The sequence below is a fragment of the Eschrichtius robustus genome, chromosome 11 (genome assembly GCF_028021215.1).
Source record: "Eschrichtius robustus isolate mEscRob2 chromosome 11, mEscRob2.pri, whole genome shotgun sequence".
NCBI lineage: Eukaryota > Metazoa > Chordata > Mammalia > Artiodactyla > Eschrichtiidae > Eschrichtius > Eschrichtius robustus.
The window spans coordinates 81,725,543-81,753,529 of record NC_090834.1 but is presented as its reverse complement, the minus strand read 5'-3'; the positions used below and the strand labels follow the sequence as shown (position 1 = coordinate 81,753,529).

Sequence of the window (27,987 nt, the reverse complement as noted above, 5' to 3'; positions counted from 1 at the left end):
TTAAAAATGACAATGTTCGGTGGTAACTGTTGTAACCTGTTGGGCAGCAGTAATCATGTGTGGCTCAGCAGTTCCATAACAGCACAATTTGTGGACATAATCATCTTTCACCATTACAGATAACCTATATTCCTAAAGGAAACCAGTGAGACAAGACTTTCCTATGTTTTCTTCAAGCTAATAGATACCCCTGGATGTCTACTATGTCCTTTATGAAATCCATCAACAGCCCATAACATTAAGTACAGTACTATCTCGTTATCTGGAATGTTCATACTGGAAATGATTCCATCTTTATTAATTGTGCCCAAACCACATTTTTTAGTTAAAGATCAACATCTACCAACTCCAAGAAATGAAGAATTACTGCAGAAAAATTTTAATTCTTTCTCTGAAACAGCTTCCATTGCTTGGCCTATGGACTGCAGTACTTTGTCAACATAACCATTCGCAGAAGAAGCATCTTTCTTCGCTTTAACACTGTAAACATTTTGCAGTTTTATATATACACACCAAAATCTGCAATCATGTAGGAAGTTATGCCTCAAACAGGCATCTTTGGTCCTCCTTGGCCACACAGTCATTTAAGGCATAAGCTGAAATCCAAAAGGATGGTGTCTATTTGCTGATATTCAAGCAGCAATCATCATTAAATATATCTTCAATATTGATTGGAGTCTGAGTTATACTTATTGCTGTGTTTATATTTTTAATAGCTTCTTCAAAATTCGCTTCTGGAGCCCCAGTTTCATTCTTTAGAACCCCTTATCTAGTCACATATCTAAAGTTCTCTTTTTCTTTGTACATTTTAGGTGTTCATCCATTTGTTTCACTGTTCCACTGTGCTAAATATTTAGCGATGATTATAATCTATGGAGTGTGGCTATGGACCTTTTCCCCCCATATGATCCAAATCATGAGACTGAAAATGTTCTCTCAGCTCAGGAAATGGTTTATCCAGTTGTAGATCTTCCAGTGCATCATCTGGGTAAAATTCCATTATCTGGATGTTCTTTTATAATGATCCTCCTATAGCCAACTAGCCGTATACCTTCTACAGATTAAAAGAGCCATTTAAGAACTCCAGAGGACATCAGCCAAAGGTAGTAATGTACTTTCAGGGAGCCTAGTTGCAACCATAGTACTAAAGCTAGAGGAAAAAGAAAGGTCATTGTTCAGAAAATTTTCTAAACTCACTTCCACAAACTTTCAGACCCATTGTCATTTAATTGTTATAATAATTCCATGACAACTTGATCTCGGTTCTTGCTGATATTGCTTCTTTGTAAGAAAAAATGTTTTCAACATCTCTGCTTATCTGATATCCATCAATAATTGTAAATGAATCAGTACCAAGTTCTTAAGAATTGCGGTTCCTGTGGCTGTTGCATTTATTAGGCAAACATGAGCAGACACTAATTACTCCATGATTACTCCATAATCTTGCCCATGATTACTCCATAAACTCAGTAAACCTGTCCCCCAGAAAAAAGCCAAGACCCTGCAAAGTGCCACAATCACCTCCTGCAGTATTTTTTTTAATCAGAAACGCTTTTCTTTTTTTCCAGCTTTATTGAGATGTAATTGACATATAACATTGTATAAGTTTAAGGTGTACAGCATGTTGATTTGATACAGTGAAATCCATTTTTAATATTTTAATGCAGTACAGGGTAAAGTTTAATATAGAAATGAAATTTCACTGTGAACATTTCTGTCCATATGTTTGGTTATTCCATTGATATTGAATGTTTCCTTGATATTATTGTTTACTGAGCCCCACAGGTGAGAAAGAAAGGTCCCAAAGGGATAAGAATAAACTAGTTATCTTGGGGGGGAAAAAAAAAAAAACTCTTCAATTCTGATTTCATTTTAAGACCATTTTGTAATAGATAATGAAATCTCCAGTATAAACTGTGTAAACTCTCTAAACTACAAAGAATCTTCAACTTATACCTTCGTCATGTAGTCATTTGGCAGTTGGCATTAGGCTACCATAAAGCAATCATATTGCTACTTGTTCATTATCAATGCATGAATCATTATATCTGTAAATAAATATGATTTTTTTCACATTATCTTTTCCCTTTTTTATGTCTAGTGTTAGTAATATGTATAACATCTACAGTGTTTTGTATCATATAAGACAATATTGATGTAGGTACTGACAGACAATTCATCTTGTAAACAGGCAAAGTAAACTTATGGTATGGATAAATACAGTATAGTACTATAAATGTATTTTATCTTTCTTATGATTTCCTTAACAACATTTTATTTTCTCTAGCTTACTTTGCTGTAAGAATTCATATATAACACATATAACATACAAAATATATGTTAATTGACTGTTTATGTTATGTGGCTTCCAGTCAGCAGTAGGCTATTAGTAGTTAAGTTTTGGGGGAGTCAAAAGTTATCCTTGGATTTTCGACTATGCAGGGGATTCATGCCCCTAACCCCCGAGTTGTTCAAGGGTCAACTGTACTTGCATAATTTAGAATGGAAATGTGTTCATATATCCATTATTTTATTAAAACCAAATGTCCTTGTTAAAATGATGACATTAGTGAATCTCTATTATTTTTATAATTTTATCACAAACTCAGTGCCATGAATTTAAATAAAAGGAATATGAAAAAAACATCAGTTTTTAGTTCTCATAACCAATGTCACTCTTATTTTTGCTGGAAGTATTTTCTCTACTGTGTTTTGTCCATGTTGAGAGGAATTTTTAAAATCATCACAGATAATAACCAGTTTAATCAGGGATTCAGCTTTAGGCATTTGAAAGAAAATTAAATTGGATTTCTTAGTGTTTTGTTATTTGTCCTTGGTGCCTAAGTTTGACAAATCATTTTATTATCGTTTGTCTCAACAATATACATTGCCCAGAAAGTAGCACATGCATATGTGGTGTGTGTAAAGAACCTCTTCTTTAATGGCTTCAAGGAGATACTTGCCTTTTTTTTTTTTGATCAGTTTTGATCAGCTTTAAAAAACCCTCTTAAGTCAAGGACATATGGGCTTATTTTCAGTCTCCAGATGCTTTAACCGCCACTCTTCATAGCCACCAATATATATCTTATATAATTAATCTCAATGTGCACTATCAAAATATATTAGCAAAATATAAAGGGGGGTGGGAGTAATACTTCAGTTTCTGTCCCAGATTGAATATCAAACAGTATCACAGGATATATAGAGAGAAATTGTATGTAAATTTTGAATACCTAAGTGTTGCAATAGATGTGTTCCTTGTGTGCTACATAGGAGAAGGATATCTGTGTCCTGCAAACAGGATGGTGGGCATGTTGAGTTCTGTATTCTGGAATGGTGTTGAATTTATACTGGTGTATCTGCCTTATCGCCCCATATCTGTGAAATAATCATGAAATATAATTTTTAGTGTAAAGAAGTGGGTCCTGTCTAAAACCAGGGTGTGTTCTGTGAGCAAGTCAGGAATGTTATACATGTATGTGCACAACTGAAGAAAAAAAGCATGCAATAAAAATTAAACTTGGTATCTCATCAGTTTACTCCATTCCGATTCTTTTCTCTTTGGTCTTCAGTGAGTGGTGATTAGAGCAGCCCTGGACTAGCGGATGCCTCCCCACTCTGATGGTCTGTGATGTGCAGCACCCTGGTGTTTCCCTTGAATGCCCTGCTCCTAGTAAACCCCATCGAGGTTTCCCGTAGAGACTTGAATCGGCCTTTCTTTCAATATGTTCCCTTTCCTGTATTGCCCCATCATGTAATATTATTTTAATTTCTTTACTACAATATTAATTTTATATTTCATTTAACTTTTTTTTTTTTGGTTACCTCTACCATAAGAATGGAAACTCTCTGAGGGTACAGAATGCATTTGTCTTGTTTTCTTCTGTATTCCTTGAGGCAAGAATGATAATTGGCATATAATTAACACCAACTATTATTTTGGAATGAGCAGACAAGTCTGTTGAATGCTAGATACTTACAATAAGTAACTGGCAGAACCAGGATTCAAATAAATACAGTTCCTCTGGAGCCAAGACCTCTTATCGGTATTCTGTAAATCATGGCCTCATAACTCAAGGTTACTGACTTTCCCTTATCCTAATTCACACTCTCCAAATGCCAAATTGTCAGACCAGTTTTGAACAAACCCAGCCCTGTAGGGGTGAGGAATTACTGGGAGTTTTCATGTTTAAGGTAGAGGCACATTCTCTGAGTAGATCTGAGTCTGAGCAGGGAAGGCATGTATTCTTTGAGCTTTGCTAGTTTATAACCCAGATTAGACAGTGCCAGACTCACAGAGGGGCACCCATCTCTTCACTGACACACTAAACCACTGTGATCCTTGAATTCTCCTGGGCTGGGCCTGAGTTCAGCTACTGGGAAATATGACCTCAAACAAAAAGTTACTGAGCACCTTTAAAGACTTTTATGCAATTATAAGCTTAATATCAGCTTAAAATTTATGATGTTAAAATAGTTAACACAAGAATAACTTGAATTATTAAAGGTCACATGTAAAATTTTAAATTCTACTGACATACTAGAGTCTGCAGATAACATCTGGAGAACTGAGTTTTTCTTTCATGCAAATACTTATTAAGGACACACTATTTTCTAGGCAGTGCTCCAGCACTGAGAAAGGTGTACAGTTGTTATTACTATACTTCACATAATGATATATCAATTACATTGACCAAACAATCATTTCCTCCTTCACAAGGGAAGAAAATAAACACATGATTTGTTTGTTTTGATTTTGCAAAGTTTCAATAGGATATTTCTGGTATACAATACATTGATTTTATTGATAATTAATCTCACAACACTATTAGAAAAACTGCCAAGTTATTTACACTCCAGTTTGTTGATTTGCAATTTCATTGATTAAGTGCAAAGAGGGACATGAATCAGATTGTTCATATCTGTTTTCTAGGTTCAGACCTTCCAGTGAAGTTACTAATACACAGTCACATTAAATAAAGTTTTCTGCTTCAAAGAATGCATTAAGGCATCTGGATGACAATGTGGATGAACTCTAAGCTCTTTTTCATGTTATCTTACTTTCCAATTCATTTTCAGTCTCCCCAAAATACTAGTTTATTTCTAGTTTGAACTCCAGATCTCATGATCTTTCTTACTTCTGTTTTCATACCCATACCCTGAACAGCCAGTTACCAAATAGTATCAATTTTGGAAATATATTCCAATTCCTTATTTTTTCACAGTTCTCACTTCTAATGTTCCAATTTCAACTGGAGTCCTACCTTGCATCCAGGTTTGTCTCCTCCCAAAACACTCCCACAATATTTTTGAATTACCCTTTTTAGAACAGGGGTCAAAAGTTTCTTGTTGATTTATATCACCTCTAAAAAAATAAAATCAAAGCGCTTGTGCAGCCAGGCATCCAAGGACATTTGTGACCTGCTCCAACCTAACTTTGTAGCCTCATATCCTGTCCCTTTCCTGTGACTCCTTCAGCTTGTAATCCCAGCCCTGCCCCTCACACACATTCTAGGCTTTCCTTAAAATGGCACACATTTTCACATATTTCCTTTAATGTGACATACCATTCTTTCTATCATTCCTTTCAGACTCTACTTTATTAATCTCTACTCATACCTGAAAACCAATGTCTCATTCTGGTTCTCTGCTAAACAACTTTGTATAAAACTCCATGGGGAGAAACTTCTTATGCTACTGTGTGTATTAATATATTCAAGGTTTCCATGCTTTTTAAAAAGGGTTTCTTCCTTTTGTTTATCTCACTATGCTGAAAGCTCCTTGAGGGTATACACCAAGAATTATTCTTTTCTTGTGATTCCACGAAAACATGAGAAGGCCTAGACTACATAAAACACTAAATAAATGTCAAATGAGTGAATTAGACCCATTTTCATTCTCGTTTTCCTTCAAACATCCACCATCTCTGGTGAATTAAATTTATGATTAATTTTAATTTAATACCTGTCTAGAAAGCAAAGAGTATAGCTCTCATTTTCTACACCTAACATCCTCTCCTCAGCTTTATTAACGTTTCAAAGAGAAAATCTTCACTGTGGGAACATTTTTACTAGAAGAAGATCTAAGTGTAAAGCAACTCTGAAACTTAACTTTGTAATAGACATAGTTGTTCATAAAAAGTTACTGTTCTGAAATAAGTCATTGCAAGGAGGAAAAAAACATCTCTTATTGAAATTTGGAAGACAAAAGAAAATCTGGCTTTTGGGAAGGTGATATGAATCAGATTAACAAAAGAATCACATTATATGCCATAAAGGTTTTATGTGCTATAAAATATGAAGAGTAATTCAAAGTTGTGAATTGACACAGACAAAATTCTAAAGAAACCCAGAAAAGTTTAAAACTCTAGTCATCACTATAAATTTACATTCCACTAAGAGTTTCTATGCATATATCTCAAAAGATAGGTCTAGTGACGAAATTGGTTGGATATTCTAGGCATTTAGTGTTTGGGTATTTGAGATATGAGACAACTACTACTCACCTATCATCCTTGATAAGAACATTTTTTTAACTCTCTCATCTAGAAATATGGTACCACTTTTCATTCACATATGGTTAGTCATTATCTCCCCATCAACAGAAAAATATAAATTAAAATGTCTTAATGAATAAAGAAGCCTTTTCAAAAATGTATTCTCACCACTGTTGAGAAGCAGTTCTCTCCAAGACATTTCTACATTACCCTGTGACAGAGTTTGTTCACAAGGAGGTTTGCATAGCAGACAGCTGCGGAAACTAGAGGTAGTTTCTCCCTCTTGGTCAGAAGGCAGATATATTTCTGAAATAGGATAATAAAGATAATGCCTCCCTGCCAGGCAAAGGCTGTTCAGGTTTCTCTTTATAAAAATGGGGGTGTGGGGTTACAAAGCTTGGGTTCCTCAGTTGTATTATAGATCCACTGTGCATTGTTCACCTGGGCCTGCTTCCTATCTTCCCCGTGGGAGTTGGGGACAGGGGAAAAGAAACACGAAGCTAATGCTGCCTGCTGCAGAGTGAATATTAAACTGTTGAAATCCATTTGGTCCACTGCTTCTTTACTGGCGCAGTATATGGAAATGTGGGAGTGATGTGGCAGCAGCCACTGTCACTGCTCCTTGACCACTAGAAAGCGTTGCTTCCCTGGATTCATTTCCTGGCACTTCTGTACCTCACAGTCTACGCTCCAGTTTGTAGATTTCCATACATTCTGGGCTTACACCCTTTTTTCCTTTCGACTGCCCTTATATCTGCTTGGCCCTGATTACCTTCTTTGCAAAGTAAATTATATTGTCTTCTCCCTGTGAAAATTTTCCTGACTTTTACAGGTACCAGGGTTTATATAAATCATAGGCCCCTACTGTATCTTTTAGCAGATCTACATTTTACGTATTATTATCTTATTTTTCATTATTTGCATTTATGCAAGATACATATACTGAAACAATTAAGCAACTGTTTTATGGCAGTCAGTAATAGATACTGGAGATGGGTTGATAAACAAAACAGACACAGTTTCTAATCTCTGGAACCTTACAGACAGTTGGGAAAGGCACACATCATAAATTAACAATGATAATATTCATAATTGATTCATAAAGGTGGATACAGGGATATATGACAAGGAAATCAAACAATACAAGGTCCACTCTTGGAAGGCTTCTCTGTGGACAAGATTCCTCAACTGAGGCCTGAAGGGAAAGTAGAAATAACTCACAGAAAGACCTGATAGACATTGTCTAACATAGGACATAGCATCTGACCGGTACTCAGTAAAGATTTGAGGACTGAAACAAACAAATATTTTTTTTTTCCATTTTTAATACGCTCTCCTCTGACTCCTATCACTTTTTGGAAGAAATTTGTTTTTAAGGCTTATGTGTTACTTCCTACAAAGTGATCAGACTTATCCTTTTAAAACAAATATTTTCAAATCCTAATGTCTGTGGCTGTTAGGTATACTAGTTATTAAATCTAAAGGGATATGTGATATGTGGGGACCCTAGAACTATGTCTGTTACTAAAAAAATCACTTGTTACCTGTGATGTAGAAACAAAATGGGCATGATATTTTTTCTGCTTAGTTAATGAAGTGAATTACCTATTCTCAAAACAGCAAAAGAAAACTTTTCATTGGCACCTGCCTGACAGGAAACCACTTGTGGTGTCTGTTTACTAGACACAAAGAACCTGAACATGGTCCACCTGCAAGACAGATCATTCAACTTGTCAATGCCTGAAAGGATTTTTTGAAAAATTTCCCGTTGACAGGTATCTCTATTATGCCAATCTGTTGACAGGAATGGAGCCAATGCTGTTTAAGAGAACAAAGTTGCAGCCACTTAAAGTGCTTGGGAAATTATCTAGCCTAATCTAAATTATCTGAATTACCTAGCCTAGCCTAAATATTTTTACTTGATTACAACTTGGCCCATGTCCAACATTTTTTAAAGCACCAATAGCATGAGAGTATATCATGCTAATAGCAAAAAGGAAAACAATGAATTTTATTATCCACATTTGCAAAAATGACCTGGAAGATGTGTTCATATTACATGAAGATATTTTGCAGTGTGTGACGAGTGGCATTTTTGAAATGTAATAGATAAAAAGATCAAGGAACTTTTGATATACTTGCTAATTTCATTGCCAGTACAATGATTTTTACTGCATTTCACTCTGCAACTAAACAAAATTGCCACATAAGCACAGAAAAATTACAGTTATTAAACTTTTTATTCTTCAAATTCTGTCACTTAAAAAATTACATGTTTTTCCCTAAATGTATCATATTTTCCATAAAAAAAATACCAGGCTAAATTTAAATGCCTGATTCTAAACTTATGTATGTTTCTGAATTTTCCTGTTATATGTAGTCACATCTCTGCAGTCCACAAAACCTGGGTGTTTGATCTCTCCAAAATAAATGCTGAGTGCTGATTATGGGCCAGTTATCATTCTTGGCTCTGGGAAAACAGAAGAAACCAAGACAAATGCATACTGTACCTTCAAACAGTTTACATATTTGTGTGGTAGAGACAGACCTAAAATTAAGTAAATAAATTTAAATGTAACATAAAATGAGAATTGTAACAAAAAAGTAAGAGAGTTATATGATGCAGATTAAAGAAAGGTTGGTAGTGATGGATAAAGTGATGAAGAAAGACATTTTTAAGCAGATGCTTTCTGAGCTAAAAAACCAAATGGTGAGGACCCAGTCAAATAAACTATCAGTTTAAGTTTCCCCTTATGTAAAGTTGGAACAATGATATCTGCTTTATAAAGTTGCTCTGAGAACTTGTAAAAAGCTAACATAGGTGAAATGAATAATAAGGCATTTGTAAGCAGGCTAATGAGGTCAGAGCAGTAGCTTGTTTGGAATTGTGACCCTATTTTCTTGAGATGACTCTGCTACTCTATAAACAGTCACTAGTTTCATAGTGAAACTGTTCTTGTACCTTTCATGACCCCAGACCTTGCTAGTCCTATTAAACAGGATTTGTGTTATAGACTTGCCCTTGTTTAGTTGGTTACTAGCTGTTTGCTCCCATGAACCTGTAACTGACTTTCTTAAAAAAATAAAGTTAAAAAAAATCTTCTAATTTTCCTGTAGTTTCTTCCTTGCATTGTTTGCATCAAACACTTAAGTTTGCAAAAGACAGTCTAGTAAGAAGAGAGCACACATTTTGAGGTTACTTGAAGGTACAATGAAGGTGAATGGTTAAGAAGATGATGAGAGCTATATATAGGATGTAAGGAGATGTAAGAGAGATCCATGTTTCCAAACCTTTTTTACGGCAAGGCAAATACAGGAAACGATGGAATTATATGTAAGTCATTGTGTATGTAAAGATCTAATGACAGGATGAAATGTTTATGAGTTAGTATTAGTAGTAAAAGTAGAATATACATTTGGAGGTTAATAGTTTGCGTGTCCCTTGGTAGGTTGCTCAATCCCTATTTCCTTTCTTTCAGTGACACCCAGTTGATTCAAGAGTGTTTGTTTGTTTATCAACTTTACTGAGTATAATTGACAAATAGAATTGTGATATATTTAAAGTGCAGAAAGTGATGACTTGATGTACATCTGTGTTGTAAAAGGATTCCCACTACTGAGTTAATTAACACATCCATCACCTCACAGTAGAGTATTAGCTCTTAATAGTAATGTCAGAACATCCCTTTCATCCTTTCCCATTCTTTGTGATCTGTGTTGTCTTTTAGGAACTTAGGACCCAAGAGATATGTCTGATCCAACCATGTTGTCTTGTCTTCAATAATGACCACCCTCAATGAATCAAGGGCCACTGTCAGGGGTCTCAGCTGTCTATCTTAACAGCTATTATTCCTCATTGATTGCAATTAGATCTAGGACATTATTCCTCCATCTTACTTCTCTTTATTTTGCAGAAACAAAGCTTTAAGCAAAATCAAGACATTTTCAAATCCCTACATTTAGCTGGAAGATTTTTGCAGTAGATTTAATGATGTTTGATGTTACAACAATCATAATTATTGTTTGCCTCCAAACAAGCTTTAGTATACGTATTACAAAATCCTTGTTATCTTTTTCTTTAAGTAAGGGAAGCTTGTTAGTAAATATTCTCCATAAGTTGAAGAAGATACAGGGTCTTATTTATTTATCAAATATTTTATTGAGTGAGGTTCAGTGTGAGGCACTATTCTCAATAGATCTGGCAGTATAGCAGTGAAGAAGACAGACACTATCCTGTAAGTCTGTGTATGAATGTTTATGTATTATGTATGTGCAATCTATCTATACATTGTTATAAATATATTGCATGTAATATATGCTATATAGTATATTACCCTATATATGGTACACAGAATAATGTCCCCACAAAGATGTACATCCCCTAAACCACAGAGTTTGTGTATATGTTACCTTCCATGGCAAAAGGGACTTTGCAGATATAATCTAGCTAAGGATATTGAGGTGGGGGAATTAGCCTGGGTTATCTAGATGGACCCGATGTAATCACAAGAGTCCTTATAAGAAGGAAGCAATAGAGGCAATGTAAGAGAGAAGGTGAAGTGATGATGGAAGAAAAGGAAAAGGTGATAAGTGAGAATGGCCTTTCAAAGATGGATAGGGAAGGAAACAGATTTTCCCTAGAGCTTCCAGAAGGAGCCATCCTGCTGACACCTTCATTTTAGGACCTCTGATCTCTAGAAATATAGGATAGTAAATTTGTGTTGTTTAAGTCACTAAGATTGTGGTAAACAAAATTAATACAATATAAAAGTTACATTATATGTAGACACCATGTGTTACAATATATATTATACATAATATGTATATTAGTATGTATACATGTGATATCCACCATACTGTATACTATATGCTATCTATACTATGGAGACTATATAATACACATGAAATACAAAAAGTTAGTTATGTTTACACGAAAACATACACACAAATTCTCATAGCAAATTTATTTGTAATAGTATCAAACTGGAAACAGCACACCTTCAATGGGCGAATGATTAAACAAACTGTACTACATCCAAGCTATGAAATACTACTCAGCAGTAAATAATAAACCTGCAAAAGCCTGGATGAAACTCCAGGGAATTAGGCTGAGTTTAAAAAGCCAACTCCAAAAGTTTACATACTGTGTGATTCTATATATATAACAACTTTGAATTGACAAAAATGATAGCAATGGAGAACATGTTAGTGATTGCCAGGGGTCAGGAATGTGGTAAGAGAGGGTAGTGGATGTGGCTATGTGAAGGCAATAGGGAGGATCATGTGGTGATGGGAGGATTCTCAGTCTTGAGTGTATCAAAGCTGATGTCCTGGCTATGATATTGCACTGTAGTTTTGCAAGATGTTACCTTTAGGTAAAATGATTCAAAAGTATACAAGATCTTTCTATATTATTCTTGTAACTGCATATGCATTTATAATTATGTCCTAAAAAGTTTAATTTAACAAAAACAATATGTACGTAACACTTCTTCAGTAAAGTTTAGTTGCCTTCCTGCAAAAAAAAAATTGAAACAACTGGATATTTCCATTTATGGTGTTGGAGAATATTTGGAGATGTTATTATTTGGAAAACATGTTTTGTTAGAGAAAAATCTCTGGGGTGAAATTTAGAAAATGAAGGTTGTGACTGTTGCTTTGTCACTAATGAACAGTGATCCAAGGAATGAGTTATTTAACTCATTGTACTTCACTTTCATCATGTAAAATATGTGTGGATTTATTTAGATGATCTTAAAGTTTGCTTCAGTTGAAGATATGGCACATCAGTCTGGCAGCTGGTGGAAGGGTTAACCTAGAACCCTCAGGCTTGTGGTAAAATGGGGCTACTGGTTTCTGTGAGTCTGCACTTGCCCCATGAGTGTCACTTGCCTAGGAGAACTCTCTTGACAAGCTCTGTGAATGTGGGGATGCTTTATTTCTCTTTCCAGTCTTCCTGAGTATGATTTGTGTTTATTGCTCTGGCCAGTTTTAGGCACCCTCCCTGGTCAAGCCATAAACTTAAGAATTCTGTTAATTTCAGTGATTCTACATGCAATTTAAATGGTGCATTCATTCAAAACTGGCCTTGCATAACAGATGAATAGTAAAAAAAAAAAAAAAATATGCTAGTAAGTTAAAATTTTAATTTTTCTTTACTTGGAACATTAAATAGTCAATAAAAACACATGAAACACTGACGACCCTGAAGAAAGGAAAATGCTCCACTAATGGCATTTTCCTACTCCTAGTTTTTAAACAAGGGGTTCTACATTTTCTTTTCGTACTGGGTCCTGCAAATTATGTATCCAGCCTTGGAGGAGTCCAGGATTTTGCTGTAGATATTGCCCATTCTCTGTATCCTAATGAAAATGTCCTACCTGTGAAATTATTGAATGCTAAAATGTATCCTAAGAGAGTTAAAGAATGTAATTTCTGAGCAAGTGACCCTGTTTAATAGTTAATTAAAAATAGAGGAATTAAATATTGCTTAGGGCAGAATAAAATACTGCTTAAGAGAGCTGACATATTGTCTCATTCTGGCACACCTATGATGCTTATATGAGGAGCCCAGAAGATGTCCCACAGTATCATTAAAGTCATGTTGGCATGAAGGTGTCAAAGCATGTGGGACCTCCTATTAAAAACTACAATCTCTTTGATTTTAAAATAAAACAAGAAGACTGAGAAAATATCCAATATGAAATGTATTGCATAGGGGACTTCCCTGGTGGCGCAATGGTTAAGGAGCCGACTGCCAATGCAGGGGACGTGGGTTCGAGCCCTGGTCCGGGAAGATCCCACATGCCGCGGAGCAACTAAGCCCGTGGGCTACAACTACTGAGCCTGCGCTCTAGAACTGACAAGCCACAACTACTGAGCCTGCGCACCACAACTACTGAAGCCCATGCGCCTAGAGCCTGTGCTCTGCAACAAGAGAAGCCACCACCACAAGAAGCCTGCGCACTGCAACCCCCACTTGCCACAACCAGAGGAAGACCGCGCGCAGCAACAAAGACCCAGTGCAGCCAAAAAAAAGTAAAGAAAGTGCTTCTCTAAAAATATATATATATATACATTGCATAAAAGGGTATATAGTCTTGATGAGCTTGAGCCCACAAATGATATGGAATGATGGATGACTGATTTCCTAATTTATGTGGTGTGGCTTATCAGTCAGACACCTTGGACTTGTGTTGTTAATTTTCTGTGACTCCTAATTTGCTCAGGAAATAGAATTATTTCCTGAAAAAGAGTCTTGAGTTTTTCCTTATAGGTTGTTCTTAGAGGAGCAAGGTAGGTTAGTGCTTTCTTAATTCATTATTTCTCAAGGTCTTATTTATAGGCCACTTTCAGAGAATCATCGAAAAAGCCTTGATAAAAAACATGTGCTGAACATATACTGAACAGTTACTGTGTGCTAAGCTCTGTCATGGGCACTGGTGATAACATGGAAAAGGTAAACTTCTTGCTCACATAGGGCTTATGTGAGGAGTCAGACATCAATTAAGTAATTACATAAACACACATAAAATTACTACTGAGAGGAAGCTGTACAGTGTGAGAGGGAACTTATAGTTAAGGTATCTGATTGAGCCTAGAAAGTCAGAGAATACTTCCCTGTAGAAGGGAAAGTTTTAACTAACATCTAAAATAGAACTAAGAATTTACTAAGTGAAGCAAGAAGGAAAAGGTGTTTCAGGTGCAAAGAATAGTATATGACAAGGACTTTTGGCAGGAGGAAACATTGCAGACAAAAAGGAAGGGCTGGAGACGAAAGACAAAAGGGGAACCTGGTGCAAGTTGAGGTGGAAGAGATGGGCAGAGACTCAATTGTGCAAGGTCTCGTGGGTAATGGCATGGACTCTGTTTCACAATCAACAATTTCTGAGGATGGGGTCTGGGACTCTGCATTTATAACAAATATTCCAGTGGTCCTTATCTATATTAATTAAAATTTAAGAGTTCTGGTCTGTGAAAAATTCTTGGTGACTGTCACTAGAAACCCAGACATGGTGGCTAACCCATTAATGTTAGGGGCAACTGCGAAGGAATACCTCTGGGTTATGGTGGCCATTCTCCAGGCCATAGGAAATTTCCTAGTATGATGTATCTCTTAGAATTTAGCTGGATTCCAAAGCCTGAGTCCACAGCAAGGCTCTTTCCTTTTCTGCTCTCTTGTTGGAGGTCACATGTGCCCCATATCTCCCATAATGATGGCAGCATTTGGGTCATGGTGAATACAGACTATTGGAATTATCGATGTGCTTTTCACTGTTAAACACCTTATGCACTTAGATCCTGTTGCAGGTAGCTTAAGATTATTTTTTAAATTGCTTTCGTATACATCCCCTATTTTTACTGTTTTATTGAAATGATAAAAATTCTCATGTACGAGTTTTTGGAGTGCAAAAAAATGCTCATGGTAAAACACCTAGTTAATATCTGAGCAAAAATAATTCTTGGAATCCCAGTTTTTTTATCCCCTGCTCAGCAGGTGCTTTTCACAGTTATCATACCCGTAGCAGAAAAATGTGTCCCTTATTATTGCCTGTCTTGCTTGGTAAATTGGTGAATTTTTATCAGCCTCTGAGTGGTGTGTCATAACCCAGATGAACAACAGAGCAAAATTCAAAATTATGATGTCTCAGTGTCAGTCTAGCATTTATTTTCCATAAGCCAGATGTAGAGGGAAGGCGGCTACCCAGGGACCTTCAAGTGATGCTGGAAAACCCATACGTGGGAATAAGGGTCAAGAAGGCCAGAGAGAAAAGTCAATTTGATCTTTCCTTATTGTTAGTTTAATGTGTTCATTTAAAAAAAAGTTCAGATTAATACAAAGTCAACAGTAAGAGCGAAATGGAACGCTTAAGATCACTGTAGGTAAGAGGACAGTGAGTGGCTCTGGCTTTCAGCTTCACATCAAAGGGGAAGATCAAGAAAATCAATGTGCCCTTCTGTGCCTTTTTAAAGAGAGCGCCTGACATGATAAATCCCCATTAATTTCCTTCAGCAAGAAGCTGACTGCTGAGAAAGAAAAGTTCCATTACTAGCTCTTGCATTCCCTATGAAAAGAAGAGAAGAGGGAGGCAGATATGCTTGAGAGGTCTGCTCCAGAGGGCAAACAAATAAGAGGTAATGAAGGAATGGCAACCTGAAAAGAATATTCGAATTGAGAAAGGTGCTGGGTAGAGAGAATGCTTACCAAAGCTTGAGTAGAAGTAAAGGAGTGGGAGGGTGATCACCAGATGAAAGATGAGGGTGTGTCAGCCAATCCTGAGGAACAAGCGAAGGGGTCCAGAATATGCGTGGCAAAAAAGTTATTTTGAGCAGAAGGCATTTGAGGTCCTGAAGTCTCTCATCTGCCTAAAAGCAGAGCCTCCCAAAAGAGCTCAAAAACCTCCATCGCCACAGATGCCTTCCCCAGGAGCAACCAGAGAAGGTGGTTGACTCTTATCACTGGAGACGAGAAGCCACCACACCCCACTAAACAGCCATTGTCACAAACCTGTCATCTCCCATATATTCTCCTAAAGGACCGTATCTTTCCAAAAAGTCATTTGTTTGCCCTGTAGTGCCCTCCTTGTCCTCCTCCAATTCTACCCACATCTTTGAGTCACATTTTTTTCTGTGAACTCTCATGTGTAAATGATTAAATTTGTCTTTTCTCTTGAAAATCTGGTTTTTGTCATTTTTTAAAAATATAAATTTATTTATTTATGTATTTATTTATTTTTGGCTGTGTTGGGTCTTCGTTGCTGCGCGGGCTTTCTCTAGTTGCAGCAAGCGGGGACTACTCTTTGTTGCAGTGTACATGCTTCTCATTGCGGCGGCTTCTCTTGTTGTGGAGCATGGGCTCTAGGTGCACGGGCTTCAGTAGTTGTGGCACGCAGGCTCAGTAGTTGTGTCTCGTGGGCTCTAGAGCACAGGCTCAGTAGTTGTGGCACACTGTCTTAGTAGCTCCGCGGCATGTGGGATCTTCCCAGACCAGGGCTTGAACCCATGTGCCCTGCATTGGCAAATGGATTCTTAACCACTGCGCCTCCAAGGAAGTCCGGTTTTTGTCAGTTTAATTCTCAGTTCCCAAGTGTGAATCCAACAGGATATAGGAAAAGCTTTTTCTCCCCAACAGAAGCAAATGGAAAACTCCAGATTGGGAAGAAGAAATCACAGAAATAGAACAAGAAACTTAGGTGTCTTTTTACCAAGAAAAGGAATTTAAGTTAAAAAGTCAGCAGGTCAAAATGCTTGATTCATAGGTATATATAAGTATTCACAGATAACGGGAAACAGGTTATTTTTTAAATGTCTCCCTGCCCTACACAAGGAGCAAAGCTGGAAATAAAGCATTCACCCCTTGAGACAATTGCTGTGACAAACTCACACCCAGGACAGCTGGACACTGCAATGGAATTGAAATGAATCTCTGCAAAATGAAATGTTTACAGATGCATGCATAAATGAATGAATAATTAATATTTGTATAATGTGCATTATATGCCACATATAAGAGCTTTGCACGTATTGCATGTTGTAATCTTTACAATAATCCTAGGAGTTAGGTAATATTTTTTACCCTTTATAGGGATGGAAAAACTGGGGTTTAGTAATATGCCCCAAATCCCACGGCTGCTACAAAAAAGCAGAACTGGAAATCAAGCCCAAAAGGTATGTTTCAAGACCTGCTAACTGTTATGCTCTACTGTTTCTCTAATGAATGAATGAAGAAACTGAAGACTGATATTTATAACTACTATGGTATATTGAAGTTATTTGTTATCTATCATCTGGACAAATAAAAACTCCTTGAGAAAAATACAATGTCCTACTCATCTCTGTTGTCCCAGTGTAGCACAATCTCTGGAACAGAGTTTGAGCTCCAATAAGAGAAAAAATTATTTAACTTTAGTCATTGTCCAGAGAGGTTGGACCTAAATGGGCAGGAAATTCATGTGAACAGTGTACTTTTAGGCATCATGCATGAAAATAAATGGACTCTTAACTGCAGACGAAACTTTGGAATATCCCTCAGATACCTGCTTGAAAAAAAATCACTAAACAAGATGGAAAAAAGAAGAAATGTATGAGAGGAATAGCACATATCTTTACCAAAGAAATGTTACTGACGTATACTATGTAAGATCTTAATTATTCCAGATGTTTTCCAAGTAACCAAATGACATCATTAAGATTAAACAGGAATAGCAGGTAAGCCTATAAACAAAGAGATCATTTCGTTCTACAGAATTAAAGGAGAAACGGAATTTCTTATTGCTTGTAGTTTATTACACATCCTTTCAAAAGCCCCATAGAAAGAACCAGATATCATCCTCTCTCTGTTTTTCTCTTTTGTATAACACTCATGAGGTTTGTTTATTTATTTATTCATTTATTTAAATTGAAGTATAGTTGATTTACAATGTTGTGTTAGTTTCAGGTGTACAGCAAAGTGATTCAGTTATATATATATATATATTCTTTTCCATTATGGTTTATTACAGGATATTGAATATAGTTCCTTGTGCTATACAGTACGACCTTGTTGTTTATCTATTTTATATATAGCAGTTTGTATCTGCTAATCCCACACTCCTAATTTATCCCTCCCCCACCCCCTTTCCCCTTTGGTAACTATAAGTTTGTTTTCTATGTCAGTGAGTCTGTTTCTGCTTCATAAATAAGTTCATTTGTGTCATATTTTAATTCCACATATAAGTGATATCATATGATATTTGTCTTTCTCTTTCTGACTTTCTTCACTTAGTATAATAATCTCTAGGTCCATCCATGTGTTTATTTTTTTCATCATGGTAAAACATGAATAACTTAAAACTTACAACCATTTTTAAGTGCAGCGTTCAGTGACATTAAATGCAGTCACATGGTTGTGCAGCCAACACATGAGATTTATTTTAAGTTTAATTGTATGACATTTTCAGAAATTTTAAAAGAATGTTTAAGTACATATAGAAAAGTGCACATGTAAGTATCCAGCTTGAGTATTGTTCACCAACTGAGCACAACCATGCAACCAGGACCCATATCAAGTAATACGTTACAAGCACTCCAAATACTGTACTCACAGGTACGCTAAATAAATATTTGTTGAACAAATAAGTAAATGAGTGAGTAAAATAAGGATGTCTCTGCCCTGGAGGAGATTTAACTTCAATATCTATAAATATTCAAAGCAAAAAGAAATCAAACACCCTCTGTCAGGTGAATGTCCTTGCTCATAGGAAATCCACACTAAAGTCTTACTTTACTTATTACTTTGGGGTGATAAGGCAGAACACCATATACTCAAATAGTCCAGGATAAAGCAAAACATTTTCTTTGTACTACTATATGTTTGAGATTGTTAGAAAAAGGAGGAGGAGGAGGAGGGTTGGGGGGAGGAAGAAGAAGGAGAAAGAGAAGGAAAAGAGAATGTCTTTAAAAGCATTTAATATTTTCAAGGATGGTGGGCAGAATTTAAATTCCTGAGTGTTTTAAGTTACCCTTCCTTCTACCTGTATTATATCTGTTTCCTACCCTTCTCTACCTTGACTCCTACCTTTTCTGAAGTATAATAGGGATTCCTGGTAGCTTTGCACCAAATTTTAATCTTTTTAATGTGTGTGTGTGCTCTCAGCAAGCATACAACATATAAATTGCCAGATGATTATGTATTAAGTAATATTTTTAAAAGATTTATGTTCAACAGCACAAACTAACAACATTCTAGGCTTGCTTGCCCAAGCAGTGATTACTCAGGATGCATTGGGATCTTGTTTAAAGCCTCTGAATAAATGGGACACAGTGTACACCTTTAACTTGTATTCATGGATTGTCTGAACACTGAGACAGGTGTTAAAAGAAGTCCATCAATAATGGATGACATCTGGAATGAGGACAAAAGAGATAATCATCAGGGTTATGAATAATGGATGTAGAGCAGGATGACAACTGCTCTACATCCTTTAAAGGACATATGAGGAAAGACTCATACTGGAAAATTTACCCAGCTAGAAACATACAGCAGCTTAATCCACAATAAATGGATTCAAGCCTTGAAGAGAGAGGCATCAAATTTTGGATTCCAGATTTGCCACCTACAAACCGTTGTTCCTTTGGCAGTTTGTTTCAACTTTCAGTCTCTCAGTTCTCTCATCTATAAAGTGGGTGTATTTTGAGAGCTGTCATGAGGCTAAATGGCTTTGTGTGATATTATCATATACTAAGAAATGTATATTTGTCTTTGTCCCTGGTTCCTGGTGCAGAGTGCCTAAAACCCTTGTAATGTCCTGTGTGATAGGAGTGCTAGAAACATTTTTATAATAATACGTGGTGTTAGTCTCTAGGTTCTGACAAAAGAGCTTCTAAGACCCTTGGAATCTCCAGAATGATAATAGTATCATTTGTATGATAATGAGATGATTGGTGGCTGGGGTCCCCTAGATAGCTTCAGGACGGATGCTGGTCCCCAGGAAAACTAAGGCAAGATGAGAGAGTTGGAACTTTCAGCCCCACCCCCATCCAACCTTTGAGAAGAGGAGAGGGGCTGGAGATTAAGTTCATCACCAATGGCCAATGACTTAATGAATCATGCCTATGTAATGAAACCTCCATGAAAAACCTTAAATGATAGAATTTGGATAACTTCTGAGTTGGTGAACACATCAAGGTTCTGAGAGAGTAACACACCTAGGGAAGGCATGGAAGTTCTGTGCTTCTTCTCCTGTGCCTTGACCTATGTATGCATCTCTTCCATTTGTCTATTCCTGAATTGTATCTTCAATAATAAACCAGTGATAGGAAGTAACCTGTTTCCCTGAGTTCTGTGACCATTTCTAGCAAACTATCAAACCAAAGCAGGGGAGAATGGCAACCCCTAATTTATAGCCCGTCAGTCAGAATTATGGGAAGCCCAGGACTTGTGAACTGGCATCTGAAGCGAGGGCAGTCTTGTGGGACTGGGTCTTTAACTTGTGGGAATCTGATGCTAAATCCAGATGAATTAAGTTAAGCTGGAACATCTAGCTGGTGTCTGGAGAGTTTAAAAATTGTCAGTGTGAGGAAAAACCTCACACATTTGTTGTCAAAAGTGTTCTGTGGATAAAACATATCTCAGTAAGTATGTAATGGTTTACTTTGGATTTTTAGTAATATGTGCTCAATGTATTCTAATTATCTCCATTGCTCCCCAACTTAGTATTTGTGCTTTCCAGTTATTGGAGTATTTGTGTTTTATCTCCATAATTCCCCCCTGTGAGTTGTTACCTGCTTCTTTCTAATCAAGAAACTAGACTCAGGATGTAGTTTCATGATTTTTGTATAAGGGAAATAATAACAATAGCTAATATTTATTAAGGACATAAATGTCAGGTAATACAAAAAGCCCTTTATGTACCATAATGCTATATGTTATATGCTCTTATTTTTCTCATTTAACTTGCAACCAAACTTATACTTAGAAAAAAATGTGCATTATTTTTTCAAGATTATATCATCAATATATAGTAGAGCCAAGACAAATGCAAGACTGTTTGATCCAATAAATGTGTTTTTGCTATTATTATTAATGGCAATGATAACTCCATTACTGTACAGGTCTTTTACAAAGTGTTTTCCTACCACCTTGTGAAGGGGATATGAATTACATTATTTTATGGTTCAAATCATTGTAACTTTTTATTAACAGCTAAGGGAATTGTGACTCAAATAGATGGAGCCCTTATCCAAGATCATTGATTAGCTGGGACACAGCCTGAGTTAGCTGGAGCTGGTTTCATACTGCTAGTAAGAGTAGATTATCCACCTCTTTTATCAATTATGCATTCAGTAGAATCATATTGGGAGCTTGAAATCAGCCATGGTGGGAATGTTTACGCCAAGGAAATTGGCAAAAACTACAAAGGCTTCCTCCCTTCCCAGAACTGGCTTACCAGCACACCACTGACATAGCCATTTGAAAAAGGCAGCCTAAACTAACATAGAGAGAGAAAATGATCAGAGAGAATGACTTCTTTACAGTGCACTGTTTGTTTATTGGCATTAGCTTGATGTGTAATTGTATGTGCATGTGTGTATTGTTTAATGTCTATGTACCCACTCCTCATCAGACTATGAAGTCCAAGATGGTAGGAATTGTATTTAATTTACCTACAGATGTTAAGTTCCTATTATAGTCCCTAACTTATAGTAGGCATTCAATGAATGGAGTTTGAAAGAATATAGCATGTTTAATTGACATATAATATAGCTATTTATAGCTATTTATAACAAATTCATTCCATTTGCCTGTGTGCAGTAAAGCCAATCTACTGACACCAGGTTGTGGTGAAGGAAAGTGCAGTATTTATTGCAAGGCACCAAGCGAGGAGTTCAGGCAGCTACTGCTCAGAAGACCCGAACTCCCTGATGGCTTTCAGGGAAAGGTTTTTAAAGACAGAGTGAGGGTGACTTCCCTGGTGGTGCTGTGGTTAAGAATCCACCTGCCAATTCAGGGGACACGGGTTTGAGCCCTGGTCCAAGAAGATCCCACATGCCACAGAGCAACTAAGCCCATGCACCACAACTGCTGATCCCGCGCACCATGACTACTGAAACCCATGTGCCTAGAGCCCATGCTCCACAAGAGAAGCCACCACAATAAGAAGCCCGCACACTGCAACAAAGAGTAGCCCCCACTCGCCGCAACTAGAGAAAGCTCATGCACAGCAACCAAGACCCAATGCAGCCCAAAAATAAATAAATGAATAAAAATTTTTTAAAAAATTAGTAATCACATTCTATTAAAAAAAAATAAAGACAGAGTGAGGAAGGGGAGTTGCGGGATGTGTGATTAGCTTGTGAACAGTCTTCTGATGGGTTGGTGGTGAGGTAATTGGTAGTCAACATCATCAATCTTCTGGTTCCAACCAGTCTGGGGTCTATGTGCTTGTGGGCAGCATACAGTTAACTTCTTCCACCTGGTGGGGGTTTCAGTATCTGAAAAATATCTCAAAGGACATGGCTCAGAATATTATCTATAGCCCTTGAGGAGGAACTAAAAGTCCTTGATTTTGTTTAATGGCTAACCTATTATCACTTTTTCTTGCTTGACTCTTTTATTTCTGCATTTTCCTCACTTCTGTGATTAAATGTATTCTTTGGGACTCAGGGAAGGCCTAGGAGGCTAAAATTTTTCTATAGACAAGGGGAAGGTGAAGGACATGGGGTGGGAGTAGGTTCTGTCCTGGGAAGGCCCCATAGAGTCCTGCCTGGTTATGGTTGTGTATTCACTTTGAAAAAGTTTGCACAGTCCCTTGAAAAGTTAAACATATAGTTACCATATGACCCAGTATTTTCATTTCTATGAATATTCTTGAGATCAGTGAAAACATATGTCCACACAAAAATTTTTATGAATAGTCATAGCAGTATTATTCATAATAGCCCCAAGGTGGAAACAACACAAATCTTACCATGAATGATGAATGAATAAACAAAATATGGTATATCTATATAATGGGTTATTATTTGACGATAAAAATCATTGAATTGCTGACACATGATACAACATGGTTAAATCTTGAAAACATGCTAATTGAAAGAAATCAGTCATAAAGACAATATTATATTACTCCATTTACATGAGATGTTCAGGATAGGCGAATCTATAATACAGAAACCACTTTCCTGATTGCTTAAGTGTTGGGAGCAGTTGGGGAGGGAGAATGGGGAGTGACTGCTAATGTCTATGAAGTTTCTTTTAAGGGTGATGAAAATGTTTTAAAACGGATTGTGGTGATGATTGTCCAGCTCAGAATATTCTAAAAAACATATAATTGCACACATTAAATGTGTGATTGCAGGGCATATGAATTATATCTCAGTAAATGGTTATTTACAAATTCTATGGGATACAGATATAGTGAAAATATGTTTACAGGGAAGCATAATGTCTGCAACAAAGCAAAATGCACTTAACAAGCGTAATATTGAATTGTGAGGGTATTACTGGAATTTATGTCAAATTTTTAGAGACCAAGTAGGGTAAATACAATCCATTGTATAATTTGTACTTACTGAAGTTGAGTAGATGTATAAAAAGTCACTAACATTCTCGTTATTCAGTGTACTATTTTTATTATGTTTATTTTAGTAAACTAATATTTCCACAATCCATTTCTTCAATAACTTCTTCATTAATCCATTTCTTTGAGAATTTTCAGAGACCTACCTCTTGCTGCTTAAGAAACCATGCAAATAAAAGTGGTTTAATTATAACTGATTATAATTCTGATTTTTTTATGTAACCACAGGATTACATATGAATTTTATATGTGAGATCAATACTATCTTTTTCATATTCGAAGTGAGATGCTCAAGATCAGATATCTCACCTTATTCTTTGTATACTTGATACATAGTTCACAGATGCAGTCAATGAATCTTTGAGCAATGAATAAAAATGAATGATTCTTTAACCAAGATCATAGTTATAAATCAGAACATTGAATTTTTTTAGGACTTTATTTTTTACAGCAGTTTTAGGTTTACAACAAAATTGAGAGGAAAGTACAGGTGTAATGGAGAGGTCATAAAAGGCTTCATCAAAGAAGTAGAATTTGGTCTGGTCCTTAAAGAGTTAGTTATATTTAGTGTTGCAAGGGAATGACCATTTCATGAAAGAAGAATAAAAGTCTGGGCCACAAAATGCCAGGTTAATGTAGAGTTGTTCCTACTTTCCTTGGTCATATCTATTCATTTCTTCTCCCAAATTTCTATCTTTCCTGGGTGTTAGATGAGAGGCCGTGTAGGACAGTGGTTAAGATAAAAGACCCCAGAGCCATAGTGCCTGCTGTGAAATCACAGCTCTCTCATGAATGCTGTTATGCAAATCCCATAACCTCTTCATGATTCACCATAACTGTAGATAATAATAGAACCTACTTCAAAGAGTTCATTGAAGAGTTTGATGACTTAATAAATGAAAAGCACTTAGAACAGTGCCTGACACATGGAAAACACTCAGCATACTTAGTAGTTATTAGAGAACAAGATGACAGAGGCTGCCTGTACGTGATAGCAATTCCCTCCTTTACATTTGGAGCTTGTTGCTCAGTTTGGTACCGTGAAATATAAAAGCATTTCACTTAACTACTGGCTAATTCCAACAGAGCTCAGTATGATAAATCTGATGCCTGTAAACGTCAGCCTGAAATTCAGGGTGAAATGCTGGGCTCACTTCAAAATGGATGGGAGCTATAGTTCAATGCAATAACTATTCATGTTTCTCCATCTTCCTTTTATGAGGTTTTTACTCTTTTAGGTTATTTGTCATCTAAGAATGATATTTCCAGGCTCAAATATTCTTAAATACCTCATAAATAATACAAAAGCTGCATCTTCATTTACCAGCTTGTTTCTTTACAAGTACATTATGCAGAAAGCTTCAGTTAACAGTTCTAATAAAAACAACAGTAATAACAAAATCTAAGAAACAACCTTGAGTTTACAGCACAATCAATTATTAAGTAGGTGACATCTTATAAATTACAGTTAATTGTCACTGCAGCAACATAAAAACATATTCCATAAAAACTTAGATTAACCCAGAGGTCACCAAAGGAATAATTATCCATTATATTTGTTTGGAACTTTTTACATTAAAAAAATTGCATCATATCTCAACCTCAACACTTGTCAGAAAAGGTGTGGGTTATTACATCCATTTCAAAAATGAAGAGTTGAAGATATAAAGAACTGAGGTGATACACACAGACTCTAAGGGGTATAAAATTAAATAATTAGATCTATTTCTGCCACAGTGAAATATCCAGCCCTGTGACTACCCTATAGTAGGAACATAATAAATATTTATTGAATAGAGGGATTAAAGAACATGTGTGTGAATGAATGAGTGAATTTATTTACTTGCCTGCTTATCTATCTTTTTTTATTGTAAGATCCAGAGAAAATTAATACCTGTAGGATTTACATAAAAATTTTAGCTGAAATCTGGTCCAGTGAACTTCAGAGTAAATAGTGTTCAGTTGGTTCAAAATAAAATGTATCAAGCTGTAAAAATGGAAACACAACTGTGTTGTATTTTATAAAGATTGTTCAAGGAGGGCCTGTTCATAGGACTGAGTTAAAGCCAAGGCTAAATAGTGTTCATAACTGTTTCTATTAAATTACAGGGACATGGTATGGGTTTAATTGGGAGGAGAGCTGGCTGGGCCAGGACAAAGTATAATAAGGATAACCTGAGGCTGCTTGAGATGGAGGATGGGAGGGAGAATGGAGGATTGGTGGGGAGTGTGTGGGAATGAGGAGCTTGGAGATCTACAGTGTGATCCAGGAATGGAGCCAAAGTCAAAATCAGAGGTGCTAAAGCTCAGGTCTGTGGTGAAAAGGGCAATTAACTCAGAGCCAAAGACTAAGAGCAGGTTGAAATAGAGGAATGAAAGTGGTCATGAAAGGTGAGAGGACACTGTGTCTTGCTGACTTCATGGCTTTGGGTAAATTGGCAATATCTGCTGCCTTGTGGGATCAGACAATTATGTCAATGTTCAGACCATTAAAAATTAGAAATTTTGCCTTGCCTATGTAGCATCTGCTAAACAAAAAGCTTAAAACCATTAATATAAGTGCAGAGATCCATTTTTTAGCATCTAAGATCTATTTTTAAGAAATGTGCTTTATTGAGATAGGGCAGTTCAGTCAGGATGTACCTTTAATCTCTATAGACACAGTGTTTTGTTTTGATGTGCATTATAGTAAGAGGAGCCAGCATATGAATATAGAAATGTGGTCTTTGGCTCAAGAGATAATAACCATCCTTGCTTCCTGCCCAAATCTGAGCATTTCAGGTCTGTGTTTCAAAGCGAGATAGGCTTTGGTTCTGGTCCAAGACACTCCAAACCCTGTCACATTGGCTCTTTTCTCATTGTCACACTGTCATATGCAAAAGAGGATCATGCTTAAATTTTTCAATGCCAACTGGCTGATTCCACTCCTGACACAACATTCAGTGCCATGACCTCCTATTCTATGGTGACAGAGAAGTGAAGAGCCAGCCAAGATGATTGCAAATAACCCATAGAAAGAGCCATTTTGTCTATATTCTTGTTTTAAAATCAAATTACTTATAGCTTTTTTCACTGCCATCCTAGGAAAGTTTTCCTATTGTATTAGTTAAGTTCATGTATTAAAAATTATCACCTGGATGTCATCTCTGTGTTGGTAACTATGCTAAGCACTGTGTATAAAGTGTGCATTGATATATGAATATATTAAAACTAACATCACGAATAGATTATATGAAGGAAACTATCAACGTGGTGATAGGGAATAATGGGGTGATGAAGGTGAGGGAACCAAGGACCCTGGCAAGCAAATCCAAAGTGACAAGTATGAAAAAAAAGTGTGTGTGTGTACATATTTCCTATGTTTTATGTATTCAGTACCCTTCTCCCCATATTCCACCACCCCTTTATCCTAGTTCTTTTAGATTTTTATCCTGTGTTAGACAACTTGACAAGATGAGGTCAATGCAAAGAAATTGCAGGTTTATTTTATTTCTAACACATCCCTAGAGACCATAGTAGCTGTTTCCATTACAGATGTTTTTACTTCTTATAAATATCACAAAATGTGAGATTGCTTAAACAGCCATTATAGCAATATATAATTTTGTCTTAATGATAAGTATTAGCTCTGTCACACATGAGCAGAAAGCATACTACAAGGTACTCTGAAGGACCTAGTTATGGTCCTTACCCTCAAAATTCTGACCATTTACTGGAAAGCTTTATAAACAGGAAAAAAAATGAAGAATGATTTTAAAAAATGTATTTCTGACTTCAGGTTTCTGATTCCCATCGAGAAGTGTGGAAATTGCTGTTCTGTCTAAACGACAAGTACAAAGCTGAACAGACTGAAAAAATCAACTCTTCTCGGATGCATAAGAGGTGAAGATACAGGTCAAACCGTTGCCCACAAAATTGGAGAGACAGGTGAACACAAGGAATCACAGCATACTAGAGCAGACTCACAAGTGAAAAAACTGTGGGAACCAGTACCAGGGTGGAAAAACCTGAAATGAAATTGACTAATTGCTGGAAGCTCAGTGTGGACAAGTCTGAGAGTTAAAAACCCCGGAGGACTTAATCATAGGGTACACCACAGTTTTGTGAGTTTTACCTGCAGGAGCTTGACCAGGTTTTCACAGTAAATGTCAGAGAAAAATTCCCTCATGCTTCTAGCAAGGAGAAAGGGAGATGAACCATTTTGAAACATGCCATAGCACTCTACTCTTCTTAACAAGGCCTGCACTCCAGGAGTTAACTGGAGCCTAAACTACTGGAGTATTACCAGAGACTGACTGGGAGAAGGGGGATATTCAACTCCAGCTCACTCTAACCATCCTGTTCCACCTAAGAAAAAAAAAAAAAAAACTCTGAGAAACACTTGGAAAGTTCAGAGTCCAGAGGCATAAGCTCACTAAAAGACTGAGGGTT

The 27,987-nt window shown here is 36.5% G+C and overlaps 1 pseudogene; it reads right to left on the bottom strand.

Annotated features, from left to right (window-relative positions):
* LOC137772241 (NEDD8-activating enzyme E1 regulatory subunit pseudogene) lies at nt 1-27,724 on the bottom strand (annotated as a pseudogene).
* Between the last annotated feature and the right edge of the window lie 263 nt (nt 27,725-27,987).